The sequence below is a fragment of the Dasypus novemcinctus genome, chromosome 24 (genome assembly GCF_030445035.2).
Source record: "Dasypus novemcinctus isolate mDasNov1 chromosome 24, mDasNov1.1.hap2, whole genome shotgun sequence".
Classification (NCBI taxonomy): Eukaryota; Metazoa; Chordata; class Mammalia; order Cingulata; family Dasypodidae; genus Dasypus; species Dasypus novemcinctus.
This window is the reverse complement of record NC_080696.1, coordinates 38,362,629-38,371,272: the sequence shown is the minus strand read 5'-3', so window position 1 is coordinate 38,371,272 and position 8,644 is coordinate 38,362,629.

Below are 8,644 nucleotides of genomic sequence, written 5' to 3'. Positions count from 1 at the left end.
AAGTGTTCATTTCTAGAATGTCAGTCTATTCCATTAATCTAGATGTCTATCTTTCTGACAGTATTATACTGTATTGATTACTACAGATCTGTAGTCATTTTGAAATCAGGAAGTTTGGGTCCTTCAACTTTGCTCTTTTTTTAAGTTTGTCTTGGTTAGCTAGGTCCCTTGTACTACCACATACATTTTGGGACAAACCTGTTGATTTCTGCAAAAAAGAATTTGAAAGGGATTGCATTGTATCTGTAGATCTATTTGTGGAGTACTGTTGTCTTAACAATATTAAGTTTCTAATCCATAAACACAGGATGTCTTTCCATTTATTTAGGTTTTCTTTAATATCTTTCAGTGATGTTTGTAGTTTTCAATATACAAATCTAAACTCCTTTTATTAAATTTGTTCGAAGGTATTTTATTCTTTTGCATGCTATTGAGATGGAATTATTTTCTTAATTTCACTTTTGGATTAGTTATTGCTATTGTTTAGAAATATGATTAACTTTCATATGTTGAACTTATATTCTGCAGCCTTAATGAACTTGGGGTTGTTGTTTTTTTTGTAGATTCTTCAGGATTTTCTATATATAAGAACTCATCATTGTGGATACAGGTAGTTTTACTTCTTCCTTTTAATCTAGATGCCTTTAATTTCTTTTTCCTGCCTAATTGCCCAAGCAGAATCTCTAGTACAATGTTAAATATAAATGGCACAAATAGACATCCCTGTTTTGCTCCTGAACTTAGAGGGAAAGTGTTCATGTTTTCATCATAAAGCCTAATGTTTACTGTGGGGTTTCATAGATGTTCTTTATCAGGTGAGGAATTGCATTCTATTCCTGGTTTGTTGAGTGTTTTCATCCTGAAAGAGTTTGGATTTTTTGTCAACTGCTTCTCTGCATCATTTGAAGTAATCATGTTTTTCCCCGCTTCATTCTCTTAATTTGGCATCTTACATTGATTTTTGTATGTGGAACTAGTCTCATTTTCCTATTATAAATCTCATCTAATCATGGTGTATAATTTTAAAAATAGCTGCTGGATTTGGTTTGCTAGTGTAGCAGTTTGATATTATTGATGAATTCCAACAAAAAATATTGGATTATGTTTGTAAACTGATCTGTACCTGGGCATGATTGAGTTATAATTAGGGCATTGAGTCCCCACCCCTTGGTGGGTGGGGACTCACAGATAAAAGGCATGGCAAAGAACAGAGTTGAGGGTTTTCTGATGTTGGAGTATTGATGTAGGAGTTTGATGCTGAAGATTTAAGCTGGAGCCCTGAAAAGTCAGCACACAGAGGAAAGTGAAGCCAGCCCCAGGAAGAAAGGAACCTTGAATCCAGAGAACAGTGAGCCCCAGAATGTAGGAACCCAGGAAGCCTGAACCCTTGCAGACGTTGGCAGCCATCTTGCTCCAAAGAGATTTTGGTGAGGGAAGTAACTTTTGCTTTATGGCCTAGTATCTGTAAGCTCCTACCCCAAATAAATACCCTTTATAAAAATCAACCAATTTCTGATATTTTGTAGCAGCACCTCTTTGGCTGACTAATACAGCCAGTATTTTTTTTAAACGTTTATTTATTTACTTTACTTTTTTTCTCTCTCATCTGTCTGCTCATTGTTTGCCTTCTCCAGGAGGCACTGGGAACCAAATCCAGGACCTCCCACTTGGGAGGCATGTGCCCAACTGCCTGAGCCACATCTGATCTCCGTGGGCTGTAGCATCTGCAGGGTTGTGGCATCTGCTCGTTTAGGCATTTGCTCATAGTGGTGGTGTGATGTCTGCTCCCTTGTGGTGGTGTGGCATCTAGTTCGTTGCGGTGGGTGCAGCATCTAGCTCATTGAAGTGGGTGTGGCATCTAGCTCATCTCCTTTGGGAGGCACAGGGACCCAAACCTGGGACCTCCCATGTGGTAGGCGGGCACCCAAATGGTTGAGCCACATCTACTTTCTGGTTTGCTAGTGTTGGAGAAAATATGGCTCTTACTGGGACACAGAAACTGATTGACCACAGGCAGAAAATGTATTTATTGAGAAGCTCTCCCAATGGAGGGGACCTGAAGAACAGACTTAACCACCCCCCCACCAGCATGGTGGGGGTCTGAAGAGAGACTTCAGCCCACTCCTGGAAGGGGGGGATTTGAATTCATACAGAACTTTCCTAGGCGGGAGAATGATAGTTGGTGGGAGGGTTTTGAGGGTCGGAGTGAGTGCAGGGACCAGTAGGAAGCCCTAGAGATGAAAACTTTCTCTGATAGTGAATAGAAGATAGTGGGTTAGGGAGTTATGGTTTCTTGGCATCCTGCAGGAGCAGATGTTTCTTTGTTCTATAGGAATTTTATCTCCCTCTGATATGTAGGTAGGGAAGGTTTCCATTTCCCTTGACTCCCATCTCAGTGTGGTTTCTTTATTTAACCTATGGGGAAGTGGCATGCCTTTGGACATGTAGGCTTATGGGGGATGGGGTTAGCTTTTTCCCAGGGCAGATCAGGGGAAACTGAGCTACAGCTTGTTAATTATTACAAACCTCTAACAGCTAGTGTTTTTTTTTAAAGATTCATTTTATTTATTTGTTTCCCACCCACCTGTTGTTTCCACTTACTGTGTCCATTTGTTGTGTGCTCTCTGTCTGCTAATCTTCTCTTTAGGAGGTGCTGGGAACCGAACCTGGGACCTCCCATGTGGGAGAGAGGCACTTAATCACTCGAGCCATCTCCACTCCCTGCTTTGTGTCTCTCATTGTGTTTCATGTTTCCTCTTTGTGTCTCCTTGTTGTGTCATCTTGTTGCATCAGTTCACTGCACAGCTGTTGTGTCAGCTCACTGTCTTGCTTGTCTTCTCTAGGAGGCATAGGAACCGAACCCAGGACTTCCCACATGGTAGGTGAGTGCCCAATGCTTGAGCCACATCCACTTTCCCAGTATTTTGTTGAGGACATTTTGCAGCTATATCATAAGAGATATTGATCTATAGTTTTCTTTTTGTGTCTTTGTCTGGTTTTGGTTTGAGGATAATGCTGGCTCCATATAACAAGTTAGGAAGTGCTCTCACCTCTTATTTTTTGGAAGAGTTTGAGAAGGATTCCTGTCAATTATTGTTTTTTATATACTTTCTTTATTATAGAAGTTGTAGGTTTATGGAAGAATCATGCATAAAATATAGAGTTCCTATATGCCACCCTATTATTTACCCCTTGCATTAGTGTCGTACTTTTCTTACAATTCTTGAAAGAAAAATTCTGTAATCATACTATTGACTTAGTTCCTCATTTACATTTGGGGTCACTGTTTGTATTATATAGACCTTTGCTTATTTTAAAAAAAATTTATTCTAGAAATATATAACCTAAAATTTCTCCCTTTAAACCACATTCAAACACATAATGCAGTACTATTAATTATGTTCACAATATTGGGCTACCATTAACACTATCCATTACCAAAACATTTGCATCAAAACATCTGCATCTGAACAACTTAAATAATCACTCACTATTCTCCATCCCTACCTGTACCCCTGGCAACCTATATTTTAGTTTCTGACTTCGTGAATTTGCTTATTCTCATTATTTCATATTAGTGAGGTCATACAATATTTGTTCTTTTATGTCTGACTCATTTCACTCAACATGATGTCTTCAAGTTTCTTCCATTTTGTAGCGTGCATCATACCATCATTCCTTTTTATGGCTGAAAATTATTCCATTGTATATATATATACCATATTTTATTTATCCATTCATTGGTTGATGGACACATGGGTTGCTTCCATCTTTTGGCAATTATGAATAATGTGGCTATATCAGTGTGCAAATATCTATTGGAGTCCCTGTTTTGAATTCATTGGGATATATACCTAGAAGAGGGATTGCTGATCATATATATGGTAATTCTATACTTCACTTTCTGAGGACCTGTGAAACTGTCTTCGAGAGAGGCTGTTTATTTTACATTACCAGCAACAATGAATGAATGTTCTTATTTCTCCACATCGTCTCCAACACTTGTATTTTACATTTTTCAGAATTTTTTATATGTAGAATCATTTCATCTGGAAATAAGAAAAATTTTAGTTCTTCCTTTCCAATTTGGATACCTTTTATTTCTTTTTCTTGCTTAATTGCTCTGGCTAGAACTTTCAGTGTAATGCTGAATAACAGTGGTGACACTGGGCATCCTTGTCTTACTCCTAATCTTAGAGGGAAACTTTCAGTCTTTCACCATTGAGAATGTTATTAGCAGTGGGTTTTTCATATATGTCCTTTATCATGTTGAGGAGGTTTCCTTCTAGTCCTAATTTTCCAAGTGTTTATTTCCCCCTAAGAAAGGGTGCTGGGTTTTATAAATTGCCTTTTTGTGCCTCAATTGAGAGGATCATGTGTTTTTTTCCCCTTCATTCTGTTAATGTGGTATTTTATATTAATTGATTTTCTTATGTTGAACCACCTTTGCAAACCTAGGATAAATCTCACTTAATTGCGGTGTATAATTCTCTTAATGTGCTATTGGATTCAGTTTGCCAGTACTTTGTTGAAGATTTTTGCATCTATATTCATAAAGGACATCAGTCTACAATTTTCTTTTCTTCTTTTTTTTTCTTTTTTTAAGATTTATTTATTTATTTAATTCCCCCCCTCCCCCCGTTGTCTGTTCTCTGTGTCTATTTGCTGCGTCTTGTTTCTTTGTCCGCTTTTGTTGTCGTCAGCAGCACGGGAAGTGTGGGTGGCACCATTCCTGGGCAGGCTGCACTTTCTTTCGTACTGGGCGGCTCTCCTTACGGGGCGCACTCCTTGCACGTGGGGCTCCCCTACACGGGGGACACCCCTGCGTGGGGCGGCACTCCTTGCGTGGCGCGGCACTCCTTGCGCGCATCAGCACTGCGCATGGGCCAGCTCCACATGGGTCAAGGAGGCCCGGGATTTGAACCGTGGACCTCCCATGTGGTAGACGGACGCCCTAACCACTGGGCCAGGTCCGTTTTCCCTAATTTTCTTTTCTTGTGGTACTTTCATCAGGCTCTGGTATTAGGATGATGGCCTCATGGAATGAGTTAGTGGGTGTCCCCCCTCTTCAATTTTCTACAAGAGTTTGAGCTGGATTGGTGTTAATTCTTGGAATGTTTGGTAAAATTCACCTGTGAAGCCATCTGATCCTGGGCTTTTCTTTGGTGGGAGGTTTTTGATTACTGATTGAATCTCTTAACTTGTTTATAGGTCTCTTCAGATCTTTTATTTCTTCTTGAGTCAGGTTACACATTCATAGAAATTTGTCCATTTCATCTGGTCATCCACGTTATCTAATTTTTTGGTGTATAATTGTTCATAGTAGCACTATTGCATGTGTGTTGTCCAGATTTTAAGTTTTAATCAGAGGGAGGAATGGTCTATAGGATGATAATGCCACCCTGGTAGACCTAACCTTCTTCCTCGTCTTTTGGCTATTTTTGTTTTAGTGGTAGGCACTATTTCTGTGACTGAATCTTTTCACTTAGAGATACAGAATATCTACCAGGTTGTAGTTATTTTTAAAAATCGGTCTTTTTTTCTTTCTTTCTTTGTTTTAACTTGGATTTTAAATTGTTGGGCAAGTCAGAGCTATTTAAAGATCTCAAATGCAAATTCTTCATCCCATATCCTAATCTTTTTTCTTTTTAGATTTATATATTTAATTTATTTCTCCCCACCCCCCATTTGCTGTGTTTGTTCATTTTCTTTGTTTCTTTAGGAGGCATCAAGATCCAAACCTAGGATCTTTGATGTGGGAGGGAGGTGCCTAATTGCTGAGCCACCTCTGCTCCCTGCTTTTGTTGTGTCTTTCCTTGTGCTTTTCCTCCCTGCGTCTTTTGTTGCATCATCTTGCTGCATCATCTTGCTGTGTCAGTTCACCCCATCAGCTCGCTGTCTTCTTTTTTTTTCTTCCCTTCCCCCTCCCCACTCTGCTATTTTTGCTGTGTCCATTTGCTATGCGATCTTCTGTATCTCTTTTCTCTTTTTTTGTCTTCTCTTCTCGTCTTTCTCCTCTAGGATTCACTGGGATTTGATCCTGAGGACCTCTGATGTGGAGAGAGTTTCCCTGTCAATTGTACCACTTCAGTTCCTGGTCTCTGTTGCACTTCACCTTGACTCTCCCCATTTGGCTCTCTTTGTTGCATCATCATCTTTTACGTGACTCACTTGCACGGGCACTGGCTAACCATGCGGGCACTCGGCTTGCTGCATGGGCACTTGGCTTGCCACACAGGCACTGGTTCGCCACGCGGGCACTGGCTCGCCATGCAGGCACTCAAGTGGGCACTCAGCTTGCCATGCAGGCACTCAGCTTGTGGCACAGGCACTTGGCTCACCATGCAAGCATTCACGTGGGCAGTTGGCTCACTGTGTGGGCACTCAGCTTGCCATGTGGGCACTTGGCTCACCATGGGGGCACTTGGCTTGCCACGCAGGCACTGGCTCGCCATGGGGGCACTTGGCTTGCCACGCAGGCACTGGCTCGCCATGCAGGCATGCTTTCTCTTCTTCTTTTTCACCAGGAGGCCCCAGGGATTGAACCTGGGTCCTCCCAAATGGTAGGTGGAGGCCCTATCATTTGAGCTACATCTTCTTTCCTTGCTGTCTTCTTTAGGAGGCACTGGAACCTCTGTTCCCAGTTTTGTTGTATCTCCCATCATGCTTTTTCTTCTTGCATCTCTTGCTGTATCACTTGTGGTGCCTGCCCTTCATACGAGCCCACTGTTTTCTCTAGGAGACACCGGGATACAAACCACAATCTCCCATGTGGTAGCCAGGAGCCCAGTTGCTTGAGCCACATCTGTTTTCCTCATATCCTAATTTTTTAATGCCAAGCTTATCAGAAGAACTGCTCCATGGTGATGTTTTGCTACATCTTCATTGGTTCAGATTTGCTCTCTTATGATTTAATGAATCCTATATAGAAACAGGTCTATTACAGGTTTGAATAAATACTGCCTTTCTGTGTTGCCTGATATCTGCTCTGTCCTTTAACTTTTGTAAGCAGCCAATTCACAAGTAGGACCTACCTATTCCTTTCACAATTGATTGTGTTTAATGCCACTTACTGTGGATTGCTCTTTTTCATTAAGTCCCTAGTAATGGACTGACAGCTTACCTCACAATCAAAACCTATCTTAAATTCTTCACCAGTTTGTCAGGTACTTATCATACTATGCTTCACAGCTTTGTAATCAATCTTTTTGGTATGCCTGTTATTGAAACAACTGGTTTCACATATATATAAATTGATAACTCCACAGCTCAGCTACGCCTATATCTTTTGATTTCTCTTCTTTTTTTTTTTCCTAGAGAAGTTGTGGATTTTATAGAACAATCATGTATAAAATATGGGATTCCCATATACCATCCTATTATTAATACATTAATGCATTACTGTGGTACAGTTGTTACAATTAATGAAAGCACATTTTTATAACAGTACTCTTAACTATAGTCCAGGGTTTAACTTAGGTTTCACTACAGTTCCATGAATTTAAAAAAAAGTTTATTCTATTTCATATATACAACCTAAAATTTCCCCTTTAAACCACATTCAAATATATATTTCAGGGCTGTTAATTATGTACACAATGTCATGCTAATAATAAAAATTATCTCTTACCATATATACAGCCTTTGCAGTTTATGCATTGCTTTTACATTATCTATGTGATACAAAAGCAATATAAAGTATGGGCATATACCTGTTACCTATTTATAGATGAGAAACAGAATTAGTGAGGTGAAGTGACTTGCACACAGTCACACAGGTAGATTTGGCAGAAAAAGAACTAAAACTCAGGCTACATTCATATTTATTCATGAATATATTAATTCTTTCTGTCAAACATATTTGTAGAGTACCTACTACTGAGTTTAGCATGGGAAGAGAGGATACCCCAGCAATTCCCAGAACATTCATTCATTCCACTCAGATGGAGCAGGTTTTCTGTGCCAGTCCTGGGGTAAGTGATACCATTTATGTTTTTTGGAGAGCTTATACTCCAGAAGGGAAGAAACAAATATTACATACGGGTGACAGTTTTATATTAGGGAATATAAATATGCCCTGGGAGCCAGAGGAAGGAATAAAAAGCTATGCGTGGGAGAATCATGGATGGCTTCACAGAGGAGATAACATTTGAGCTAGATTTCAAAAGATGAATAGGAGTTTTCCAGGGAGAAGAAAGAACATGATGTGAAAGGAATGACCACTAGGGACGTGATAAGCAAAAGTGGCTTGGAATGGCTTGAAAGTTGCTTGAGAAAGGGGCAGAGCTTGAACATGAAGCTAGAGAAAAGAAAGGTTGTTTTCGGGTTTTTGAATTGTGAAGGGGCTAACATTCCATACTAAGGAGTTTGGATTTCATCCTACGGATAATGGAAGAACTAGAGAACTCTGGGCAGAAGAATGGCCTGTTTTAGAAAAAGCATTCTGTTGGCAACTTTGTGGGGTTACTAGAAGACAGTAAGTGGGGAGGTGATTCTAGTGATCCACATTAGAGCCAGTGACGGCCTGAACTACTGTGGTGGTAGCATTGATGAAAGAAGGTAATGCAATATCTCATAGCCTGAGTATATCTGACTTACACTCTGAAATTCCAATCTTGTCCAGACTGGCTTCTTCTCACCTTTT